This window comes from Symphalangus syndactylus, chromosome 10, assembly GCF_028878055.3.
Source record: "Symphalangus syndactylus isolate Jambi chromosome 10, NHGRI_mSymSyn1-v2.1_pri, whole genome shotgun sequence".
Classification (NCBI taxonomy): Eukaryota; Metazoa; Chordata; class Mammalia; order Primates; family Hylobatidae; genus Symphalangus; species Symphalangus syndactylus.
Genome location: NC_072432.2, coordinates 128218405 through 128245879, shown reverse-complemented (window position 1 = coordinate 128245879; position 27475 = coordinate 128218405). Strand labels below are relative to the sequence as shown.

Sequence of the window (27475 nt, the reverse complement as noted above, 5' to 3'; positions counted from 1 at the left end):
TTGTGCTATCAAATGGTAGGTCTTATTAATTCTTTCTAACTATGTTTTGTATTCATTAACCATCCTTACCTCCCTTACCCCAGCCCCCCACTACCCTTCCCAGTCTCTGGTAACTGCCATTCTACTCTCTATCTCCATGAGTTCAATTGTTTTGATTTTTAGATCCCACAAATAAGTGAGAACATGTGATGTTTGTCTTTGTGAGCCTGGTTTCTTTCACTTAACATTAAATTAACAAGTGGAGCATTTTTGAGGCAATGGAAAGTTGCTCTTCCCACTATTGTCTCATCTGTCAAACACTCGTCTTCTTCTGAGATGAGGAAAAAGAGAAGTGAAATGGGAAAGAAAATCCAGTGTTTTTACATAGATTGAAAAACTTAATAAAATGCAAAGTAAAATAGTAATCATCAACACCATCATGGATAATTCTCACTAAGGGCTTATTGCATTGTAGGCATTGGGATAAGTGTCATCTGCAGATCAGCTCATTTAGTCATTGTGAAAATTCTATGAGATGAAAATATTATTCTCCTTTTAGAAATGAGAAATGCAGGCTTACAGAGGACAGGTAATTTGAGGGATGGGTGGAAGTGCTCAGCTGAGCACAAGCAGACAGAACAGAGTATGGAACTCGGTCTCTTACTAGTCCACCAACACTATCCACTCATCTAAGTCTCAGTTATTATTTTCAGGCCTTTAAAACATTTACCTTTAGACTTATTTAGAACAAATGTAATATATAATATATTATTGATGTATCAGGCAGATCATTATGAAATTGGGTTTGTGCATGTTAATTGCTTTAGTGGCAAACAGAAAGATCTAATTTGAAAATTTTATGGCTGGTTTATGATTCAGAACCATTGACGATTGGTCCAATATTTCTTGCAAGAATGATAAGGATATGAGGAAAACCATATGAGTGTCAAAGTAGTGATGGTCACCAAGTTCTACCAACTAGAGGCAGGGGGTTGGCACTTACCATTTACATTGTGAAGTGTGTTTGCCTTGACTGAAGACATTTTAGTTAACTTGGAGTTGCTCACTTCTTTGGAGTAATCAGGCATGGAAATTTTGTTTCCTCCTAGCTAATCAGAATATTGAGACCTGCTAAGACATCATGAGAAAAAAGGCACCATGTTGTTTTGACCTTTGTCAAATTCTGAAGGGTTTTGTAACCTGCCCCCTTCTGCCATTAACCTGCTTCTTTCTGTGTAGAAATAGCCTGCACTGGTAGAATTCGGCTGTGAATCCATCAGGTCCTGGACTCTTTTTGGTTGGTAAGCTATTGATTATTGCCACAATTTCACAACCTGTTATTGGTCTATTCAGAGATTCAACTTCTTCCTGATTTAGTCTTGGGAGGGTGTATTTGTCGAGGAATTTATCCATTTCTTCTAGATTTTCTAGTTTATTTGCATAGAGGTGTTTGTAGTATTCTCTGATGGTAGATTGTATTTCTGTGGGATCGGTGGTGATATCCCCTTTTTCATTTTTTATTGCATCTATTTGATTCTTCTCTCTTTTCTTCTTTATTAGTCTTGCTAGCAGTCTATCAGTTTTGTTGATCTTTTCAAAAAACCAGCTCCTGGATTCATTAATTTTTTGAAGGGTTTTTTGTGTCTCTATTTCCTTCAGTTCTGCTCTGATTTTAGTTATTTCTAGACTTCTGCTAGCTTTTGAATGTGTTTGCTCTTGCTTTTCTAGTTCTTTTAATTGTGATGATAGGGTGTCAATTTTGGATCTTTCTTGCTTTCTCTTGTGGGCATTTAGTGCTATAAATTTCCCTCTACACACTGCTTTGAACGTGTCCCAGAAATTCTGGTATGTTGTGTCTTTGTTCTCGTTGGTTTCAAAGAACATCTTTATTTCTGCCTTCATTTCATTATGTATCCAATAGTCATTCAGGAGCAGGTTGTTCAGTTTCCATGTAGTTGAGCGGTTTTGAGTGAGTTTCTTAATCCTGAGTTCTAGTTTGATTGCACTGTGGTCTGAGAGACAGTTTGTTATAATTTCTGTTCTTTTACATTTGCTGAGGAGAGCTTTACTTCCAACTATGTGGTCAATTTTGGAATAGGTGTGGTGTGGTGCTGAAAAAAATGTATATTCTGTTGATTTGGGGTGGAGAGTTCTGTAGATGTCTATTAGGTCCACTTTGTGTAGAGCTGAGTTCAATTCCTGGATATCCTTGTTAACTTTCTGTCTCGTTGATCTGTCTAATGTTGACAGTGAGGTGCTAAAATCTCCCATTATTATTGTGTGGGAGTTTAAGTCCCTTTGTAGGTCACTCAGGACTTGCTTTATGAATCTGGGTGCTCCTGTGTTGGGTGCATATAAATTTAGGATAGTTAGCTCTTCTTGTTGAATTGATCCCTTTACCATTATGTAATGGCCTTCTTTGTCTCTTTTGATCTTTGTTGGTTGAAAGTCTATTTTATCAGAGACTAGGATTGCAACCCCTGCCTTTTTTTGTTTTCCATTTGCTTATAGATCTTCCGACCTGATGGATTCACAGCCGAATTCTACCAGAGGTACAAGGAGGAACTGGTACCATTCCTTCTGAAACTATTCCAGTTGACAGAAAAAGAGGGAATCCTCCCTAACACATTTTATGAAGCCAGCATCATCCTGATACCAAAGCCTGGCAGAGACATAACCAAAAAAGAGAATTTCAGACCAATATCCTTGATGAACATTGATGCAAAAATCCTCAATAAAATACTGGCAAACCGAATCCAGCAGCACATCAAAAAGCTTATCCACCATAATCAAGTGGGATGCAAGGCTGGTTCAACATATGCAAATCAATAAATGTAATCCAGCATATAAACAGAACCAAAGACAAAAACCACATGATTATCTCAATAGATGCAGAAAAGGCCTTTGACAAAATTCAACAACGCTTCATCCTAAAAACTCTCAATAAATTAGATATTGATGGGACGTATCTCAAAATAATAAGAGCTATCTACAACAAACCCACAGCCAATATCATACTGAATGGGCAAAAACTGGAAGCATTCCCTCTGAAAACTGGCACAAGACAGGGATGCCCTCTCTCACCGCTCCTATTCAACATAGTGCTGGAAGTTCTGGCCAGAGCAATCAGGCAGGAGAAGGAAATAAAGGGTATTCAATTAGGAAAAGAGGAAGTCAAATTGTCCCTGTTTGCAGATGACATGATTGTATATCTAGAAAACCCCATTGTCTCTGCCCAAAATCTCCTTAAGCTGATTAGCAACTTCAGCAAAATCTCAGGATACAAAATCAATGTACAAAAATCACAAGCATTCTTGTACACCAATCACAGACAAACAGAGAGCCAAATCATGAGTGAACTCCCATTCACAATTGCTTCAAAGAGAATCAAATACCTAGGAATCCAACTTACAAGGGATGTGAAGGACCTCTTCAAGAACTACAAACCACTGCTCAATGAAATCAAAGAGGATACAAACAAATGGAAGAACATTCCATGCTCATGGGTTGGAAGAATCAATATCGTGAAAATGGCCATACTGCCCAAGGTAATTTATAGATTCAATGCCATCCCCGTCAAGCTACCAATGACTTTCTTCACAGAATTAGAAAAAACTACTTTAAAGTTCATATGGAACCAAAAAGGAGCCTGCATCAGCAAGTCAATCCTAAGCCAAAAGAACAAAGCCAGAGGCATCATGCTACCTGACTTCAAACTATACTACAAGGCTACAGTAACCAAAACAGCATGGTACTGGTACCACAACAGAGACATAGATCAATGGAACAGAACAGAGCCCTCAGAAATGATGCCACATATCTACAACTATCTGATCTTTGACAAACCTGACAAAAACAAGCAATGGGGAAAGGATTCCCTATTTAATAAATGGTGCTGGGAAAACTGGCTAGCCATAGGTAGAAAGCTGAAACTGGATCCCTTCCTTACACCTTACACAAAAATTAATTCAAGATGGATTAAAGACTTAAATGTTAGACCTAAAACCATTAAAATCCTACAAGAAAACCTAGGCAATACCATTCAGGACATAGGCGTGGGCAAGGACTTCATGTCTAAAACACCAAAAGCAATGGCAACAAAAGCCAAAATTGACAAATGAGATCTCATTAAACTAAAGAGCTTCTGTACAGCAAAAGAAACTACCATCAGAGTGAACAGGCAACCTACAGAATGGGAGAAAATTTTTGCAACCTACTCATCTGACAAAGGGCTAATATCCAGAATCTATAATGAACTCCAACAAATTTACAAGAAAAAAAACAAACAACCCCATCAAAAAGTGGGCAGAGGACATGAACAGACACTTCTCAAAAGAAGACATTTATGCAGCCAGAAAACACATGAAGAAATGCTCATCATCACTGGCCATCAGGGAAATGCAAATCAAAACCACAATGAGATACCATCTCACACCAGTTAGAATGGCCATCATTAAAAAATCAGGAAACAATAGGTGCTGGAGAGGATGTGGAGAAATAGGAACACTTTTACACTGTTGGTGGGACTGTAAACTAATTCAACCATTTTGGAAGTCAGTGTGGCGATTCCTCAGGGATCTAGAACTAGAAATACCATTTGACCCAGCCATCCCATTACTGGGTATATACCCAAAGGACTATAAATCATGCTGCTATAAAGACACATGCACATGTATGTTTATTGCGGCACTATTCACAATAGCAAAGAGTTGGAACCAACCCAAATGTCCAACAACGATAGACTGGATTAAGAAAATGTGGCACATATACACCATGGAATACTATGCAGCCATAAAAAATGATGAGTTCATGCCCTTTGTAGGGACATGGATGAAACTGGAAAACATCATTCTCAGTAAACTATCGCAAGGACAAAAAACCAAACACCGCATGTTCTCACTCATAGGTGGGAATTGAACAATGAGAACTCATGGACACAGGAAGCGGAACATCACACTCCGGGGACTGTTGTGGGGTTGGGGGAGGGGGGAGGGACAGCATTAGGAGATATACCTAATGCTAAATGACGAGTTAATGGGTGCAGGAAATCAACATGGCACATGGATACATATGTAATAAACCTGCAAATTGTGCACATGTACCCTAAAACCTAAAGTATAAAAAAAAAAAAAAAAAAAACTATGGAAAAAAAAAAAAGGAATAGCCTGCACTTTGACATGGCCTTAATTCCATGAGAGAACTGAAAGCAACTGTATATGTTTTACAAACCACAGTCCCAGGAACACTGGATACCCCTGATCACCAAGAAGCTAAATTATTTAAAACTCATGGGATGTGTGTGACAGGAGGGGCTCAATGTCACCACTGAATGAGGAAAGGCTGGGCTGGTCATACTTCTCGCAGTTGGAACTTCCTCTTGAAGGTTGCAGAGTCCTATTTGGTGGAAGGGACACGTTAATCAACCATCCAAACGAAAAATAAGTGTCACTGAATCTAGATTACACTAAGGTACAGGAGAAATTCTGACTAATGAAGTGGAATTAAACACAAGAAAAATAACTTGAAGTGGATGTATGAGTTCTTTCTCTGTGTGTAGCAACACGCCAACAGAGATCAGAGGCAGGGGTGTTTGTTAATATTGGTATACTTCTTTAATGTTTACAGCTTAGGCAAGATATCCTCCTTATTAGCTACGGAGTTAGGAGCTTTGTCAGGTTTTCCAAAGCACAGAGTAATATCAGAATTTCTCTCAGTGATGATAATGGTGACAGATGTCCCTTACTGAGTAGTTTTTTTTGAGTGAAGAGGGGTTATTAGTGTCATTATTACTTTCTCATAGAGGGATTATCACAAACTTGGTGCCATATGGGATGGTAACTGAGTCCCCGTCCTGCCAGGGCCAAGCATGATTTTGCATGGATTGAACTGAATGGGAATTCTCCCTAGGGTAGTTCAGGGCAGCAAATAGCTTTGATGCATTTCGAGCTGACAATGTGATTTTCAACTGTTTTCCATGATGCCTCAGAGCCACTTCAGATCTTTGTCATATGCCAACCCCAGTGGGGACAGGCGACTTTGGTCTCTTTATTTCTTCCTTTGGGAAGCTCAAAATTCAATCTCCCTGGAATATTTTCTGAGAATTCAAATCTATGTTGGCATGAGGGGAAGGGCACAGATAAGGAGCAGACATTCCCATGGGTCCCCTAAATTAAATGAAGCATGTGGCCTTTCAATGTTAGAAACTTAAAATATTGGGCATAAGATAATAACAAATAATATATATTAGATGCTTGTGTTCAGACATTGTTATAAGAATGTTACAGACATTGTTTCATTTAACCTGCAATCCCATATAGAAAGCACTAATATTGCTTACATTACACGTACGAAGTTTTGAGATGTGGTTGGTTAAGTAACCCACCTACAATGCCACTGCTGGTAATCTGCAGAGACAGGCTTTGAATTGAGGCATTCTCACTGGTTCCAGAGCCCACCAGACAATTTGTAGTTTCTGTAAGCTTCAAAAATTTTGGAGGCTATATTTCACTGAATTAATAGGGGCTCAATTTCTTACAGAGTTTTCAATAAAATATTGACTTCTCATCATGCTCTTTTCAATAAATTTCTTGCCATGCAAGAAAATTCAGGGAACTTTCTGTTGAAATACTGGATCTGGCCTTATTAGGAAGCTACTGCTCATATTCATTCTAAAAGCCATTCTATTGCCTCACAGACATCACTATCTGTATTTGAGAGGCTGTCTGAAAGAGCCTTATTATTGCAGCATGTTGCTGACAAGTAATGCACTATTGCCATCTATTGTAATGGAGAGTTAAGTTGATTTACTGTAAAGGATAGTGAGCTAATAGGAAACATTCACTATGCAGTTGGGAACCACAATTCATTGTTCTTCTCTGTTCAGGAGCATCTCTCAACTGCTCAAGGCAAGCAAGCTACATACCTTGCTCTCATGAACAGGATTTGACCAGAAGAACTCCAAAGCCCCTTAGTCCAAGATCATGAATCCTATTTACCGATGATGAAACTAATGAAGATGATGCAATTCTTTGACTGTTTTTCTTTAAGCTCAACGGGAAACATCCGTACCATCATTTGCAGAAGCCACACATTGCAGAAGATCTCATTCTAATATCATTAGAGCAGTGAGGCTGGGTCTAAGCTCCTAGGGGCTTCACAGCATGATGGTGAAACAGATGCCTGCCTGTCCTTTCATGTTGGCAACATCTCCTATTCCCCAATGAGATGCAAATAACGGTTCACTCATTTTGGAGGACTATCTACTGCATCTCATTGCCTCCCTGCCTTCTGAGCCGATCAGACAGTATTAGGGGGTCCTTCATGCCTATTTCGTTTCCTGCTGGCCTTAAATAAATTTGTGATCTGCTGATCAGTGTTTGGATTATTCACAGGAGCAGCCGGCATTTTGGGCTTCCTCATTTCTGACCTGCTCTGGAGCAGGCCTGGATGTGCTGCCTATCTCTGGAAAGCACTGCAAGGCAGCCAGCATCACTACCCATTTAGCCTGTGGCCATTTGAAGTCTGGCATGCTCAAACAAGTCTCAAATAGTGTCAGTTCTACTAGGAAATTAACCTGGATTCTGTTGCATTTACGCTTAACCTTTTTGGCTTGTTCTCTTTTCTCCTGGGCCAGGACAACACACCCTTCAGTTTTGTATCCTACCATCTTTCAGCTTTCCTGTATTTGTTGCTTCCCTCTTTCAAAATTTATTTTCGTTTTTGAATTTTTTTAAGCAATTGAATGTCAATAGCTTTAGGGGTACCAGTGGTTTTTGGTTATATGGATGAAGTGTATTGTGGTGAAGACTAGGATTTAATGCACTCATCACCTAGTGTACCCAATAGGTAGTTTTTTATCCCTCACATCCCTTCCATCCTTCCTCATTCTGAGTCTGCAATGACCATTATACCACTCTTTATGCCTTTGTGTCCCCATAATCTTAGCTCCTGATTATTAGTGAGAACATGTAGTATCTGGTTTTTGATTCTCAAGTTACTTCACATAGAATAATGTCCTCCAGTTCCATCCAAGTTGCTGTGAAAGATATTAATTCATTTTTAAATGTCCAAGCAGTATTTCATAGTGTATGTATACCATATTTTCTTTATCCACTCATTGGCTGATAGACAGACACTTAAGTTGGTCCCATATCTTTGCAATTGTGAACTGCATTACAATAAACATATGTATGCATGTGTGTAAGTGTCTTTTTGATCTAGTGATTTATTTTTTTGGGGTAGATACCCAGCAGTGGGGTTGTTGGATCTAATGGTAGATCTACTTTTAGTTCTTTGAGAAATCCTCATATTGTTTTTCATGGAGGTTGTACTAATTTACATTCCCACCAACAGTGTATATGCATTCACTTTTCATAACATCCACACCAGTATCTATTTTTTGGCATTTTAATAATGGTCATTCTGGGTGGAGTAAAGTGGTATCTCATTGTGGTATCAATTTGCATTTCCCTGATGATTAGATATGGAGATTTTTTTTCATGTTTCTTGGACGTTTGTATATCTTCTTTTGAGAAATGTATGTTCATGTCCTTTGCCCACTTTTTAATGGGGTTATTTGTCTTTTTTTCTGGCTGATTTTGTTTGAGTTATTTGCAGATTCTGGATATTAGTCTTTTGTCAAATGCATAATTTGCAAATATTTTCTCTCCTTCTGTAGGTTGTTTGATTGGTCTGATGATTATTTCTTTTGTTTTGCAGAGATTTTTAATTTAATTAGGTTCCATTTAGTTATTTTTAGTTTTGTTATACTTTTGGAGTCTTAGTGATAATTTTTTTGCCTAAGCCAATGCCAGAAGAGTTTCTTCTATATTTTTTATATTTTCAGGTCTCAGATTTAAGTCTTTAATACATCTTGAGTTAATTTTTGTATATAGTGAGAAATAGGTATTCAGTTTCATTGTTCTGTGTGTGACTATCCAATTTTCCCAGCACTGTTTATTGAATAGGGCGTTTTTTCCCCCAGTTTATGTTTTTGCAAGCTTTGTCAAACATCAATTGGTTGTAAGTGTTTGGGTTTATTTCTGGGCTTTCTATTCTGTTGCATAGGAATATGTGTCTGCTTTTATGCCAGCACCATGCTCTTTTGGTTACTATATCCTAGTAGTATAATTTGAAGTCAGGTAATAGGATGCTTCCAGATTTGTTCCTTCTGCTTAGGATTGCTTTGGCAATTCTGGCTCTTTTTTGGTTTCATATGAATTTTAGACTTTTTTTAATTCTATGAAAAATGATGTTGGTATTTTGATGGGAATTGCACTGAATCTGTAGAGTGCTTTGGGCAGTATGGCCATTTTCACAATATTGATTCTTCCAATCCATGAACGTGGGATGTACTTCCAATTGTTTGTGTCACTTATGATTTATTTCAGCACTGTTTTGTAGTTCTCCTTGTAGAGATCTTTCCCCTCCTTGATTAAGTATATTTCTAAGAATTTTTTGTGTAGCTATTGTAAAAAGGATTGAGTTCTTGATTTGATTCTCAGCACGATTATTGTTGGTTTATAGCAGTGCTACTGATTTGTATACATTGATTTTATAATCTGATAGTTTACTGAATTCATTTATCAGATCTGGGAGTCCTTTGGAGGAGGCTTTAGCGTTTCCTAGGTTTAAGATCATATCATCAACAAACGGAGTTAGTTTGTCTTCCTCTTTTCCAATTTGGATGCCTTTTATTTCTTTCTTTTTCCTGATTGCTCTGACTAGGACTTCCAGTACTATGTTGGACTAGTGAAAGTGGGCATCCTTGTCTTTTTCAAATTCTTAGGGGGAATGTTTTGAACTTTTCCCTGGTCATTATAAGGTTGGCTGTGGGTTTTTCATATATGGCTTGTATTATTTTGAGTTGTGTATGTTTGTTCTATGCCTAGCTTGTTGAGTAACTTTATCACAAAGGGATCCTGGATTTTATCAAATGCCTTTTCTGCATCCATTGAGATGATCATATGGTTTTTGTCTTTCATTCTGTTTATGTGATGAATTACATTTATTGACTTGCTTACATTGAACCATCCCTGCATCCCTGGTGTAAAATTCAGTTGATCACACTAAATTATTTTTTGATGTGCTGTTGGATTCAAGTTGCTAGTATTTTGTTGAGGATTTTTCATCTATATTAACCAGAGATACTGATTTGTAGTTTTCTTTTTTATCTATTTTCTTTCCTCAATTTGGTATCAGGGTGTAATGGCTTTGTAGAAGGAATTAGGGAGGAGTCCCTTCTTCATAATCTTTCGGAATAGTTTCGGTAGAATTGGTACAAATCCTCCTTTGAATATATGGTAGAATTGGGGTGTAAATCCATCTATCCCTGGGCTTTTTGGTTGTTGTTGGCAGATTTATCTTATTATTGCTTCAATCTTACTGCTTGTTATTGTTCTGTTCAGGATTTCTATTTCTTCCTGATTCAAGTTAGAGAGTGATATGTTTCCAGGAGTTTATCCATTTCCTCTGGAATTCCTAGTTTGTGTGCATAGAGTTGTTCATTGCAGTCTCAAATGATCTTTTGTATTTCTGTGGTATCAGCTATAATGTCTCCATTATTTTTCTAATTCAGTTTGTTTGAAACTTCTCTCTTTTCTTGGTTAATCTAGGTAGTGGTATGTTAATTTTATTTATTTATATTTTTAAAGAACCAGCTTTTAGCTTTTTGTTTCATTGACTTTTTCTTTTCTTTTCTTTTTTGTTACAGTTGCATTTAGTTCTGCTCTGATCTTTGTTATTTCTTTTCTTCTGCTAGTTTGTGGTTTGGTCTGTTCTTGTTTCTCTAGTTTTTTGAGGAGTAACATTAGGTAGTCCATTTGTGAACTTTCAGACTTTACGATGTAGGCATTTAACACTATAAACTTTCCTCTTAGCACTGCTTTTGCTGTATTCCAGAGGTTTTGAGAACTTGTGTAACTGTTATCATTCATTTTGAAAAAGTATTAAATTTCCATCTTGATTTTATTGTTAACCCATAAATTATTCAGGAGCAGATTCTTTAGTTTCCATGTATTTGTATAGTTTTGAGGGCTCTTTTTGGAATTTGTTTCTAGTTTTATTCTGCTGTGGTCTGAGAAGAAACTTGATATAATTTCAATTTCTGAGACTTGTTTTGTGGACTGTCATATGGTCTAAGTTGACAAATGTTCCACATGCTGATGAAAATAATGTATATTCTTCAGTTCTTGGGGTGAATGTTCTGTAAGTATCTGTCACATCCACTTTTAGTAATGCACAGTTTTCATCCATTGTTTCTGTGTTGATGGTCTGCCTTGATGATCTGTCTAGTGTTCTCAGTTGGAACGTTGCTATATATCTCTTTTCTTCTTATTATTAATTGATTTATGAATCTAGGAGCTCTGAAATAAGGTACATACATATTTAGGATTGTGACATGTGTGTTGATCCTTTTATCATTATATAATGACCTTCTTTGTCTATTTTACTGTTGTTGACTTAAAGTCTTTTTTATAGGATGTAAGAACAGCTAGTCCTGCTTGCTTTTGGTTTCCATTTGCAGGAAATATCTTTTTCCACCGCTTTACTTTGAGTCTATAAGAATATGTGTTAAATGTGTCTCCTGAAGACAGTAGATATTTGGTTTGTGACTTTTTAAAATTCAAGCTGCCAATTTGTATCTTTTAAGTAGAGAATTTAGACCAATCTACATTTTACTTTAATATTGAGATGTGGGGTACTGTTTCAATCATTCAGTTGATTATTACCTAGTGAGTTTATTTTCTTCATTGTGTTATTGTTTTACAAGCCCTATGCATTTTATGCTTTTAGGAGTTTCCAATCTGGTGTGTATCAACCTTTTGTTTTAATATTTAGAACTCTTTTCAGCATTTCTTTTAAAGCTAGTCTAGCATTGACAAGTTCTCTCAGCATTTGCTTGTCTGAGAAATATTTTATTTCTCCTTTCTAAATTTTATATATAGAAACTTAGTTTTTCTGAATATAAAATTATTGGCTGACAATTATTCTGTTTAAAGAGACTAAAGAAAAGACCCCAATTCCTTCTGGTTTGGAAGTTTTCTCCTGAGAAGTCTACTGTTAGTCTGATAGGTTTTCATTTATAGGTTACCTGATGTTTTTGTCTCACTGCTTTTAGAAATTTTTTCCTTTAGGTTGACTTTAGTTGGTCTAATGACAATAGGTCTTGGTGATGTCCTTTTTGCAATGAGTCTCCAGGAGTTCTTTGTGCTTCTTGTATTTGGACGTCTAAATCTCTAGCAAGGCCAGTGAAGTTTTCCCCAATTATTCCCTCAAATAGGTTTTCCAAACATGTTTTTTCTTCTCCCTCAAGAACACCTACAATTCTTAGGTTTGGCCATTTTACATAATCCTATATTTCTTGGATAATTTATTCATTTATTTTAATTATTTTTCTTTATTTCTGATTAGGTTAATGTAAAACTTTGGTCTTTGAGCTCTGAAATTCTTTCTTTCACTTGGTCTACTTTATTGTCAAAACTTTCCACTGCATTTTGTAGTTTTCTAAATGTGTCTTTCATTTCCAGAATTTGGATTGGTTTTTCCTTAAAATAACTATCTCTTTAGAAACTTTTTCATTCATATCCTGAATTGCTTTTAGAATATCTTTATGTTGATTTTCACCTTTCTTTTGTTTCTCCTTGAATAATTTAATAATCAAACTTTTAAATTATTTATCTGGTATTTCAAAGATTTCATCTTGGTTTGGACCCACTGTTGGAGAATTTGTGTGATCTTTGGGGGCTGTTAGAGAGCCCTGTGTTTTCATATTGCCAACATTGGTTTTCCAGTTCCTTTTCATTTGGGTAGACTATGTTTTCTAATTAGTTTGTATGAAATTGAGTTTTAAAATTTCTTGTTTTTTCCCTTGAGGTTGTAACTTTAAAGTTAATTGTTTATTGTCACCTAGCTTCAGCTCTGGGTGCTTTCAGTGGTGACGACTCTGTATGAGCTCCTTGGTTATACAGAATCTGTGTGCAATGGCTTTCTCAGATGCTGGTTGTTGTACCAATGTGCTAAGTGTGTGAGCAAGTTCACTGTCTCCTGTGGGGCCTGTGACCACCACCTGAGTTAGCTAGCAGACTTTGTGAAATCTCCTCTGAGATAGGATCAGGAATCTCAGATTTGGTGCTTTTCTGGTGATAATAAGAAACTCCCATTTCAGCCCTGAGGCCCATGGGACCCCTCTGATTGTATGACTTGTATCTGTTTCCTTATGACTCCTAAGGAAAGTGAGACAGATTCAATTATTTATTAGAACCCTCCAGTTTTGTTTTCTATAACAATTTTGAACTTTAGAAAGTTAAAAAATATATTAACAGTATTCTTCTGTGATGCAATATGAAGATAATTTGAACAAAATTTCCATACAAGGAACCTTTCCTAAGGGATGCAAAAGACACTAGTGGCTCCTGGAATGTTCAACCCCCTTATTTTCCTAATGAGTTTTCTGTCTCCATTCCCACTCTTCAGATCAGTTCAACGTATGCTAGTGAGCTTAAACTACCAGTCGGGCACTGGGCGAGGGGCTGAGATTCAAAGATAAAAAAGAAATTATCTTTCATCTCAATGACCTCATAGAGTCAGATATAATATACAGATGCCTCCAAAAGACTATTTCATTGACATGATAGAAGTGTGCATGGAATGGAAGGGAAATTTAGGAACGTTTCCTGGAGAAGAAAACACCTGAGCTGAACCTTGAAGGGAGGACTAGGATGAGTGAAGAATAATGGAGAAAAGAATATAAGCAAGGGACAGATTAGTGGCTGGGTGTGAAGCCAGCTGCACAAGTTCAATATTAGTAGAGACTGAAGTGTACAGAAGGAAGTCATTCAAAATGTATTATTTATGAAGAAACCACAATGTAGGCAAGCACCACCTTAGAAACCTGGAAGGATTTCGCTGTCGTGACTACATCCCCTGCCCTAGTAACTTAAGAGTCTAGGTGCCTGCCAGAATCATTGAATTAATTAATTTATATACCAACCCAAAAGACTCTGGTTGGTGCCAAAGAAATATTAAGAAAATTTTAATCCTACTGGTACAAAGCATAATAAGAAAAAATTGTTTGAACATTTGTATGCACATTTTACCAAGGCAACTTTATTCTTCAAGGCTCTGGCAAAGGATGTTAGCTCTAGCTTTAGAAACAATAGATGGCTGTATGAAATACCAGCTTGCAAACCTATTGCAGGGCTCTACTGCCTAACTTGTCATGGGCCCACCTTGCTGGATTTGGGTTAAATTGCCAGCATAAAGATGAATCTACTGCATGCCCTCTACCTTATTGGAACTCTCACCAGGGATGTGGTTGCAGTAAAAAGCAACATAAGAATAGAGCTCTAAACTCAGTGATAACACATCCAGCAGGAATAAGACAAAGTTGGAAGTGTATCTTAGGGTTGCACAAGGCCCATCTCTCTGTCTGCAACCAGCAGAGAAAATACTCAGTCAATTTAGCATTATGATCATTATTCTCTCCATAAAGGAAAGGACAACTGCCTCTTCTAATGAAATAGTCTCTTCTTCCTGCTTTAATCAGCTGATTATACTCTCTTTTAGGATTATATCATAATGGTCATATAATCCAATACAGTAAAAAGGAAATCAGCAAAAATATCTTGATGACCAAGAGTTATTACCCAAGCCACTTAAAGAAAATTGTATCTACTCTGTCTTTCACAGATCTGGGATTTTAATATCTATATAAAGGAAGGGCAAATATAGTTACAGAATTCTGAAGTAAGCAAAAGTTTCTGATAAACAAATATTAAAATGTATGCTTTGATAAATTATCGTCAATTTTTGTGCACAAAATTTTATAGCACTTAGATCACTTACCCTCTTCTAAGAAGAATCTTCAGAAATACCAGTTCATAGGGAAATTTCCCTCTACTTTATTCCTAGAGTAATTGTCTACATTTTAATTCAGTTGTTAATCACATGGGATTTATAACATCCCTTGTGTTATGTACTGAATCATGTTTATCTATTGTATTGCCATTCAACATTTTATGGTTTTATAAGAAGTGGCTCTGATAGAAGAAAATATGTGGGTTTTAGGGAAAAATCCTAGATTTCTCATTTTATAGTGAGGCAGACTGGTACAATCACATAACAATTCTGAGTCTTGGTTTCCTTATCATTAAAATAGGAAAAGTGGTACACATTTTGTGGGGTTATTATGAGAATGGAGTAAGATATATTCATAGTATCTAGCATGGGAATAAGTGCTCATTAACTATTACTACTATTTTAAAAAATCTCTTAAAATGCTTTTAGGTTCTTGTTATTTTTGCTTAAAGAAAGCCATTTGCCATGTGAAAAGTTCAACTACTCTGAGACTGCCATGCTGTGAAGCAGCTCACATGGAAAGGCTGCAGAGAGAGTGGGAGCAACAGACAAACCCAATCAATAATCCTCAACTGATGCAGACATCTCAGCCCAGGCACCACACACAAAAGGGAAAACCCTCTCACTACAAGTTGGGAGAGCCCCAAGCAAAACCAGCTAGATGTGCCCAGCCAACTACCAGATACTTGAGAAATAATAATGAATTGTGTTAAGCAACAAAAAAAATTCTGATTTCCTTTAAGCAAGTATTATTCATTGTGTGTTTTGTCTTTCCCAAGATCTAGATTCCTACATTATGCAGCGATCACTGTTAACAGGTAGACTGACTACCTTCTCACTTTACGTCTTTACTACACTAACATAGCAATATACCATGTCAGTAAGTCTCTGTAAAAATACAGCTGAGGGCCCTGTCTGGTAGAAGGAAAACTGACAAACAGAAAGCACATCTACACCAAAAACCCATCTGTACATCACCATCATCAAAGACCAAAAGTAGATAAAACCACAAAAATGGGGAAAAAACAGAGCAGAAAAACTGGAAACTCTAAAAAGCAGAGCACCTCTCCTCCTCCAAAGGAACGCAGTTCCTCACCAGCAACAGAACAAAGCTGGATGGAGAATGACTTTGACGGGTTGAGAGAAGAAGGCTTCAGATGATCAAACTACTCCAAGCTACGGGAGGAAATTCAAAACAATAGCAAAGAAGTTAAAAACTTTGAAAAAAAATTAGACGAACTGATAACTAGAATAACCAATGAAGAGAAGGGCTTAAAGGAGCTGATGGAGCTGAAAGCCAAGTTTTGAGAACTACGTGAAGATTGCAGAAGCCTCGGTAGCCGATGTGATCAACTGGAAGAAAGGGTATCAGTGATGGAAGATGAAATGAATGAAATGAAGCAAGAAGCGAAGTTTAGAGAAAAAAGAATAAAAAGAAACGAACAAAGCCTCCAAGAAATTTGGGACTATGCGAAAAGACGAAACCTACATCTGATTGGTGTACCTGAAAGTGACGGGGAGAATGGAACCAAGTTGGAAAACACTCTGCAAGATATTATCCAGGAGAACTTCCCCAATCTAGCAAGGCAGGCCAACATTCAGATTCAGGAAATACAGAGAATGCCACAAAGATACTCCTCTAGAAGAGCAACTCCAAGAACATAATTGTCAGATTCACCAAAGTTGAAATGACGGAAAAAATGTTAAGGGCGGCCAGAGAGAAAGGTCGGGTTACCCACAAAGGGAAGCCCATCAGACTAACAGCTGATTTCTCGGCAGAAACTCTACAAGCTAGAAGAGAGTGGGGGCCGATATTCAACATTCTTAAAGAAAAGAATTTTCAACCCAGAATTTCATATCCAGCCAAACTAAGCTTCATAAGTGAAGGAGAAATAAAATACTTTACAGACAAGCAAATTCCAAGTGATTTTGTCACCATCAGGCCTGCCCTAAAAGAGCTCCTGAAGGAAGCACTAAACATGGAAAGGAACAACCGGTACCAGCCACTGCAAAAACATGCCAAATTGTAAAGACCATCGAGGCTAGGAAGAAACTGCATCAACTAACGAGCAAAATAACCAACTAACATCATAATGACAGGATCAAATTCACACATAAAAATATTAACTTTAAGTGTAAATGGGCTAAATGCTCCAATTAAAAGACATAGACTGGCAAACTGGATAAGGAGTCAAGACCCATCAGTGTGCTGTATTCAGGAAACCCATCTCACGTGCAGAGACACACATAGACTCAAAATAAAGGAATGGAGAAAGATCTATCAAGCAAATGGAAAACGAAAAAAGGCAGGGGTTGCAATCCTAGTCTCTGATAAAATAGACTTTCAACCAACAAAGATCAAAAGAGACAAAGAAGGCCATTACATAATGGTAAAGGGATCAATTCAACAAGAAGAGCTAACTATCCCAAATATATATGCAGCCAACACAGGAGCACCCACATTCATAAAGCAAGTTCTGAGTGACCTACAAAGGGACGTAAAGTCCCACACAATAATAATGGGGATTTTAACACCCCACTGTCAACATTAGACAGATCAACGAGACAGAAAGTTAACGAGGATATCCAGGAATTGAACTCAGCTCTGCACAAAGTGGACCTAATAGACATCTACAGGACTCTCCACCCCAAATCAACAGAATATACACTTTTTTCAGCAACACTCCACATCTATTCCAAAATTGACCACATAGTTGGAAGTAAAGCTCTCCTCAGCAAATGTAAAAAACAGAAATTATAACAAACTGTCTCTCAGACCACAGTGCAATCAAACTAGAACTAAGGATTAAGAAACTCACTCAAAACCGCTCAACTACATGGAAACTGAACAACCTGCTCCTGAATGACTATTGGATACATAATGAAATGAAGGCAGAAATAAAGATGTTCTTTGAAACCAACGAGAACAAAGACACACCATACCAGAATCTCTGGGACACATTCAAAGCAGTGTGTAGAGAGAAATTTATAGCACTAAATGCCCACAAGAGAAAGCAGGAAAGATCCAAAATTGACACCCTAGCATCACAATTAAAAGAACTAGAAAAGCAAGAGCAAACACATTCAAAGGCTAGAAGAAGGCAAGAAATAACGAAAATCAGAGCAGAACTGAAGGAAATAGAGACACAAAAAACCCTTCAAAAAATTAATGAATCCAGGAGCTGGTTTTTTGAAAAGATCAACAAAATTGATAGACCGCTAGCAAGACTAATAAAGAAGAAAAGAGAGAAGAATCAAATAGATGCAATAAAAAATGAAAAAGGGGATATCACCACTGATCTCACAGAAATACAATCTACCATCAGAGAATACTACAAACACCTCTATGCAAATAAACTACAAAATCTGGAAGAAATGGATAAATTCCTCGACAAATACACCCTCCCACGACTAAACCAGGAAGAAGGTGAATCTCTGAATAAACCAATAACAGGCTCTGAAATTCAGGCAATAATCAATAGCTTACCCACCAAAAAGAGTCCAAGACCTGAAGGATTCACAGCCGAATTCTACCAGAGGTACGAGGAGGAACTGATACCATTCCTTCTGAAACTATTCCAATCTATAGAAAAAGAGGGAAGCCTCCCTAACACATTTTATGAAGCCAGCATCGTCCTGATACCAAAGCCTGGCAGAGACATAACCAAAAAAGAGAATTTCAGACCAATATCCTTGATGAACATTGATGCAAAAATCCTCAATAAAATACTGGCAAACCGAATCCAGCAGCACATCAAAAAGCTTATACACCATGATCAAGTGGGCTTCATCCCTGGGATGCAAGGCTGGTTCAACATATGCAAATCAATAAATGTAATCCAGCATATAAACAGAACCAAAGACAAAAACCACATGATTATCTCAATAGATGCAGAAAAGGCCTTTGACAAAATTCAACAACCCTTCAAGCTAAAAACTCTCAATAAATTAGGTATTGATGGGACGTATCTCAAAATAATAAGAGCTATCTATGACAAACCCACAGCCAATATCATACTGAATGGTCAAAAACTGGAAGCATTCCCTTTGAAAACTGGCACAAGACAGGGATGCCCTCTCTCACCACTCCTATTCAACATAGTGCTGGAAGTTCTGGCCAGGGCAATCAGGCAGGAGAAGGAAATAAAGGGTATTCAATTAGGAAAAGAGGAAGTCAAATTGTCCCTGTTTGCAGATGACATGATTGTATATCTAGAAAACCCCATTGTCTCAGCCCCAAATCTCCTTAAGCTGATTAGCAACTTCAGCAAAGTCTCAGGATACAAAATCAATGTACAAAAATCACAAGCATTCTTGTACACCAATCACAGACAAACAGAGAGCCAAATCATGAGTGAACTCCCATTCACAATTGCTTCAAAGAGAATCAAATACCTAGGAATACAACTTACAAGGGATGTGAAGGACCTCTTCAAGGAGAACTACAAACCACTGCTCAATGAAATAAAAGAGGATACAAACAAATAGAAGAACATTCCATGCTCATGGGTTGGAAGAATCAATATCGTGAAAATGGTCATACTGCCCAAGGTAATTTATAGATTCAATGCCATCCCCGTCAAGCTACCAATGACTTTCTTCACAGAATTGGAAAAAACTACTTTAAAGTTCATAAGGAACCAAAAAAGAGCCCGCATCGCCAAGTCAATCCTAAGCCAAAAGAACAAAGCTAGAGGCATCACGCTACCTGACTTCAAACTATACTACAAGGCTACAGTAACCAAAACAGTATGGTACTGGTACCACAACAGAGACATAGATCAATGGAACAGAACAGAGACCTCAGAAATAATGCCGCATATCTACAACTATCTGATCTTTGACAAACCTGACAAAAACAAGAAATGGGGAAAGGATTCCCTATTTAATAAATGGTGCTGAGAAAACTGGCTAGCCATATGTAGAAAGCTGAAACTGGATCCCTTCCTTACACCTTATACAAAAATTAATTCAAGATGGATTAAAGACTTACATGTTAGACCTAAAACCATAAAAACCCTAGAAAAAAACCTAGGCAATACCATTCAGGACATAGGCATGGGCAAGGACTTCATGTCTAAAACACCAAAAGCAATGGCAACAAAAGCCAAAATTGACAAATGGGATCTAATTAAACTAAAGAGCTTCTGTACAGCAAAAGAAACTACCATCAGAGTGAACAGGCAACCTACAGAATGGGAGAAAATTTTTGCAACCTACTCATCTGACAAAGGGCTAATATCCAGAATCTACCATGAACTCAAACAAATTTACAAGAAAAAAACAAACAACTCCATCAAAAAGTGGGCGAAGGACATGAACAGACACTTCTCTAAAGAAGACATTTATGCAGCCAAAAAACACATGAAAAAATGCTCATCATCACTGGCCATCAGAGAAATGCAAATCAAAACCACAATGAGATACCATCTCACACCAGTTGGAATGGCCATCATTCAAAAGTCAGGAAACAACAGGTGCTGGAGAGGATGTGGAGAAATAGGAACACTTTTACACTGTTGGTGGGACTATAAACTAGTTCAACCATTGTGGAAGTCAGGGTGGCAATTCCTCAGGGATCTAGAACTAGAAATACCATTTGACCCAACCATCCCATTACTGGGTATATACCCAAAGGACTATAAATCATGCTGCTATAAAGACACATGCACACGTATGTTTATTGCAGCATATTCACAATAACAAAGACTTGGAACCAACCCAAATATCCAACAACGATAGACGGAATTAATAAAATGTGGCATATATACACCATGGAATACTATGCAGCCATGAAAAATGATGAGTTCATGTCCTTTGTAGGGACATGGATGAAACTGGAAAACATCATTCTCAGTAAACTATCGCAAGGACAAAAAACCAAACACCGCATGTTCTCACTCATAGGTGGGAACTGAACAATGAGAACTCATGGACAGAGGAAGGGGAACATCACACTCTGGGGACTGTTGTGGGGTGGGGGGAGGGGGGAGGGACAGCATTAGGAGATATACCTAATGCTAAATGACGAGTTAATGGGTGCAGCAAACCACATGACACATGGATACATATGTAACAAACCTGCACATTGTGCACCTGTACCCTAAAACCTAAAGTATAATAATAAAATTTAAAAAAGAAATTATAATACAAAAAAAAATACATGAATCATGAAGCACTTGATTGTTTCTCCATGCATTTTCATAAATGGGCTCTCTTTTTCCAAATGTGTATAGAGTGGTAATCATATATCTATACAGATAGTTATTATTTATTGAGAGCATGTGGTATGTCAACAGTATTTCCAATTTATCCATAAATCATAAGAACAACAATACCAGCAAAATATCACAATAAAATAGACATTATTTGGTTGTTTTCATATTTATTTTGTGTCCCAAAGAGAGATCTGTGATTTCATAGAAAGTGGGAGTAAAAATTCTCATAGAAATTTGGCCTCAGGGCCGGGCGCAGTGGCTCACGCTTGTAATCCCAGCACTTTGGGAGGCCGAGGCGGGCGGATCACGAGGTCAGGAGATCGAGACCATGGTGAAACCCCGTCTCTACTAAAAAATACAAAAAATTAGCCGGTCGTAGTGGCGGCCGCCTGTAGTCCCAGCTATTCGGAGAGGCTGAGGCAGGAGAATGGCGTGAACCTGAGAGGCGGAGCTTGCAGTGAGCTGAGATTGCACCACTGCACTCCAGCCTGGGCGACAGAGTGAGACTCCGTCTCAAAAAAAAAAAAAGAAATTTGGCCTCAGCAGTAGTTACACTTAAATGTGTATTTAGTCTTGAGTTCCCAGATATTAAAGCAAAAACAATCAAATAAATAAGAAAGATTCTATTTACTCATGATCTGAAAAAAGCATGCATATAAGTTATTTTGAAGAGACAAACAGTTTTTGGCACTAAATTCTGCAAGTACAACCTAACACAAATTATTTTATTATGGCTCCTGATTAAAATGAAGATTCCTTCAAAGGAACTTTTCAAGAAGATTCAAAACCTTCCTTCATGAGTGCATTTCTTATAGTGATCCTAAGGAAAAGTAAGGACGTAATGTTAAATTTTAATTCAGCGAAAGTATTTTACTATGTCTGATGTGATACAGGCAAAAGGGTTATGATCAGCCGGAGCTGGTGGTGAGCTGCTTTTCTGGAGAAGCAGAGAGAATTAATCATTTTCAGTCCCTGTAGTGAAGTAAAAACAAAAAGAGTCGAACACTGAGATAATGAAATATAGAGAAGATGACAAAAGCTGTATAAGAGAGAAACCAGAGCTGGAACCAAGAAACGATCACCCGAGATCAGTAACTAGAAAACCAGGCTGAGCTGATGACAGAAAGAGGTACAAGAGAGAAGCAGACTCCAAATGTCATTGAGTGTACAAAACCCCCAGTCTAAAGCAATTTTCTGTAGGATTGAACTAGTGTTTCTGAACGCTGTAAAGGTGTTCTCTGGCTCCTGATAAATTGATGGGAAGAGAAATAAACACCACCTACATTTTTTCTTCTCTTTCTGTGCAAATTGATGCAATATAAACCAGAGAAATCCTGAAAGAATAATGATTAGCACTCTTTGTAGCAAATTGTAATTATTTTGAGTTTTTTTTTTTTTTTTTTTTTTTTTTTTTCACATGAGTCGAAGACAAGGTATTCTAGACTAAGCTCTGACAGGAAACTTCAGTTCAAGTTATTGCCACATCGTCAAGGTAGCATCCATTTACTTTACATATTGGTGGTCCAGATGATGAAACTAATATTCTGAGTCTTAGGTCTCCCTGTATAAAAGATAATCGTGACTTCCCTCGGAGCTGGAAACAGGTATATAGGATTTATATATAGGTATGTAGGCTGAGCATAGTGGCTCAAGCCAGAAATCTTAGCACTTTGGAAAGCTGAGGTGGGACAATTGCTTGAGGCACGTTTGAGACCAGCTTGTACAACATAGTCCGATTTTTATAAAAACTAAAAAAATTAGTCAGGTGTAGTATTAGGCACCTGTAGGTCCCAGCTACTGGGGACGCTGAGGTGGGAAGAACACTGGAACCCAGGAGTTCGAGGTTGCAGTGAACTATGATCATGCCACTGCCCTCAGGCCTGCGAAAGAGAGCAAAACCATATTTCTAATCTATCTATCTATCTATCTATCTATCTATCTATCTATCTATCTATCTATCTATCATCTATCTATCTATCATCATCTATGTATTTGTCTAGCTTTCTATCATCTATTATCTATCTATTTATCTATCTAATCTATATATATATACCCCTATAGAGAGATATCGGTATGTACTAATTTCTCAGTTGTGTTATATTGAACAGAAATATCATCACAGAATTTATTCAACTATATGAATTTATCCTCCCATTAATTTACAGAAATAATTTCAGAATTTGTTGCTGCAATAAATCCAGGAAAGATCCTTAATGAAACCCAGTCCTACAAAAACTGATAGTATTGTGTCAAATATAGATCTGAGGTTGGCAAGCATTTTCTGTAAAGGGCCAGATAATAAATATTTTAGGCTTTGTAGGCCAGAAGGTGTCATTGCAATTATTTGACTCCACCATTGTGTGTGTACGAAAGCAGCCATAAATAATACATAAACAAAAGAATATGGCTTTGTTCCAATAAAACTTTATTTACAAAAACAGGTAGTGGCAGTATTTGGCCCTAAGGGTAGTTGGCCAACCCCTGGTGAAGAAGCACTGCATAAACACAAACATGTATATAATATACCTCCAAACCATATATATGCAATATATAATTATATATTTTCTACCTTTTATATAACTTATTGACAACATTGGTATAATATTCAGCTGGTCTTTGTAATAGTACTGTGATACTTACCAATAAAAATATTATAATAAAAAATAAATAAATGAGAATTTAGTTAGATGTTATGTATTAATTACTGTATAGGTGTTATTGCATAAGATTTCTAAATTTCCTCCTTTGTAGACACAAGTTTAATTCACACTATAAATAATTGAGTTGCATGAGTTAGATTTTTAAGGGTAAGATACTGAGATTATATTTTAAGAGGAAAATGCTAAGATAAGTTGAATTTTAAAAAGTAAAATTCTGAGGTTATACTTATGCGTGTAGGTGGTAAATGATTCTTTGCCTTTTGATCTATGTATATTTGTAGGTGCCATACACAAAGATAGAGTTAAGACGTCAAAAAATGTTTCTTGCTCTTGTTACTAATAGATGACAGGCTTCTTTTCCTAACAGGAAAAGATTTTTCATCATTCATGGTGTGCTTTTGAAATTCTATTAGGCATAGGCAATTAAGGGGCCAGATTCATGTTTTGTTTGGTAAATTTCTGGCTTTTAGCACTGCCATTTTTCTTATGTTGGCATTTTAAAATTCAAGATCCAAATGATCCTTAAAGAGGGGAAAAATTCTTTCTATTTTTCTTGGAATTAAAAATACACATTTATTAGTTTCTAAAAATTATTTTATAATAACTGATTTCCACTAGTGTTCATTCAAAAAACTTATAACACCAATATTAATACTGAAGTTTAAACAATGCAAATGCCATTTTTAATGATTTAATATTTCATTTAAAAGGAAAGCAAACAAAAATATCCCCAGTTTCCGTTTTCCTAGATTTTACTTGGTAGTTCTTCGTCACCCATTTTTGACCTGTGGAAGTAACACAGTGTAGCAGAGGGAAGATAGGCTTGGCAGTAACAGAAGCTTGAATTGATATCCCATCTCTCAGCTCAGTTGTGCATAAGTTATATAAACTCTGTGCACCCCAGTTTTCTTAAGTCACTGGAGATCAATGATGCCTGGCACACACTTATTATGAGGAAAAATAAAATAACTTATGTATTAGTTTGTTCTCACACTGCAATAAAGATACTACTCGAAACTGGGTAATTTATAAAGGAAAGAGGTTGAATTGATTCACAGTTTTGCATGGCTGGGGAGGCCTCAGGAAACTTACAATTATGGCAGAAAGCGAAGGAGGAGCAAGTACCTTCTTCACAAGGCAGCAGGAAAGAGAAAGAGCAGGAGGAAATGCCAAATACTTATAAAATCATAAGACTTATAAGAACACACTCACTGTCATGATAACAGCATGGGGGAACCACCCACATATTCCAGTCGCCTCCTACCAGGTCACTCCCTCCACATGTGGGGATTACAATTTGAGATGAGATTTGGGTAGGGACACAGAGCCAAACCATATTGATGCATTGCAGAGTGTAAGTACAGTTCATATCTCTTTTCTTGCTTTTAAGAGGTAATGTCCACTGGGCATGTTATTTCAGCCTATAATCACCTGTAATCCCAGCACTTTGGGAGGTCAAGATGGGTAGATCACTATAGGTCAGGAATTCGAGACCAGCCTGGCCAACATGGTGAAATCCCGTCTCTACTAAAAATACAAAAATTAGCCGGGAGTGATGGTGGGCACTGTAATCCCAGCTACAGGGGAGGCTGAGGCAGGAGATTCACTTGAACCCAGTAGGCGGAGGTTGTAGTGAGCTGAGATCACGCTACTGCCCTCTAGCCTGGGTGACAGAGTAAGACTCCAGCTCAAAAAGAAAAAAAATAGAGGTAATATCTATCAGATTCTGGAAATCATTTTTTCATTTAGGACAAATACCATTCTTTATACATGTGGGTGGTAGTGAAGAGAAAGTCACCCAAGTAAAGGAAACAAAGTGGGAAGGATGAAAAAGAAAGCTTTAAAAATGATTGCTTCCTGGAGAGGAAGAGCACCCGTTACTCTGACGTTTTTGAATCCTTCAGCTACAGCCCAAGAAAGAACTAAATGTTAGAAGAGGATGATTACTGATTATTTAAAGGGTAATCGTAATGAGCTGACATAGAATGATCACATTTCAAAGCTTGATAAAACTTTTTCTTTTAAACAAAGAAAACATTTCATTAAGTAGTATACAAAATTATTCAGGTTGGACTTGGTCATGATGTCTAGGATGAGCTAGGTGAAAAATTCTGCTTGAACGCAGCATATTGCTTGTATTTGCTGAAGCATAGAAGAGGAGAAATTGAAAGTTGTATGCATAAAAAAGGAAAAGATCGTTTTATAAAAAAACTTTGGCATGATATATCCTCAACAGGTGGAGCTTTCGAGAACATCAGCTGAGCTGCTTCTCAAATTTACGGTAGAAATTCAAGTCAAAGAAGGGAATTTTTCATCTGCAGAGTTCCTAATTCACAGGAATAGCAAGATTTTCTTTGTAAATTGATTTTTGAGTTCTTCATCTGAAGTGTGAAAGAACCCACAGTATTGTTTTCCTAGTAAACATTTTTTAGTTTGACTGTTCTGTTTCTTTTTTCTTCAGAGATAATAAAACCGCTTAACATTACCAGACTTTACCAATGAGGCTCTTTGATGGCAAAGAGTGATTTCTTACCAAAAGAGTTTGGAGGATCCAGAAATGTTGCACTCTCCCTCTCTGTCAGGTGCAATTATGTTCCCCAGTGATTTTTCATCCTGGTTATCTATTTATCTAATGTCAAGCTATCACATCAGGATACCCTGTGGCAAGTTTAGCTGGTGAAGTGACTGTGTGAGTCCCGCCTGTACTGGCCATTGCTCACTCACTTTGTCTCCAGGTGACTAAAATCAGGTTTCATGATGATTACCCTGCTTATTCTTCCTGGAAAACTTTGCCAGAGTTTCTATTGCCTGCTAGATTCAAGAAGCCCACTCAACAAGTTTCCTAAGGAGTGTACCCTCCTGTTGATCATGTGCTGAAAGTAAGAATATTTCTGTGAGTAGATGTATGTGAGTGTGTGCAAGGCAGAGATGGAGAAAGTGAAATAAAACAGGGAATTTATTAATAGGAGCAGGCAGTTTTTGCTCCTGCTTGGCACCTTGCATAAAAAAGAGTCTTGTGTCTCAGTTTTCTTAGGGACTAAGTTCCAGTGATTTTCGTGTGTGTGTGTGTGTGTGTGTGTGTGTGTACATGCATGCATGTGTGCATCGGGGGAAAGGATTTGGGAGCATGGGGAGATCTAAGAGAATTCCCGCAGGCAGATTGACCAGCACAGCCAAACAAGAAAAAATTGGGATTAAACATAATTCTTTTCCCTTCAAAATATGAGGCGTTCATAGGACAAAAACCACTTCCATAAGCAAGCCTTTGTTTGAATTTTCATAGTAATGCAAACGTCTGAATGAGGCCTCATGCTACTCTACATAAAGAATGGAGCAGCTCTGGGACAGGGCTGTGGTTCCAGGCAGGAGCTGGGAGGAGATGGTAAGAGTTATTGGTTACAATTACCTGGGCTTTCTCTTGGTCTCTGGGTTTCTGGCTGGAATCCTTCATTGGCACCAAACTCACATTCTTACACAACGTTAATTTCTGCGTGGATTAAAAGGCTTTTTAGTATTTTTTTTTTTTTCTGGATCAAATCACACTATGAGTCTAAGGTCCGAACTGTAACATTCCATATTTTCAGTTTAATTAGGTCCATATTTTAGGAAATGTTTTTCTGCCAGCTTCTACAGTAAAACACTCTTGTCAGGCAGGAGCTAATCTTCAGTGCTCTCTGGACTGGTCCATAATTAATTTTAAGAACAAAAGTAGGTTTATTAAAATTACTCATGTTGGATCATGTTGTTGGGACTAGGGGACAA

The 27475-nt window shown here is 37.4% G+C and overlaps 1 long non-coding RNA gene across 1 annotated transcript in view; it reads right to left on the bottom strand.

The window, feature by feature from the left end:
* The window catches only part of LOC129491500 (uncharacterized), a 55578-nt gene extending 28375 nt beyond the window's left edge, over positions 1-27203 (bottom strand). Inside the window, exon 1 of the long non-coding RNA XR_010114138.1 lies at positions 27120-27203. This is a non-coding gene — a long non-coding RNA (uncharacterized lncRNA). The remainder of the gene's footprint in view (positions 1-27119) is intronic.
* Between the last annotated feature and the right edge of the window lie 272 nt (positions 27204-27475).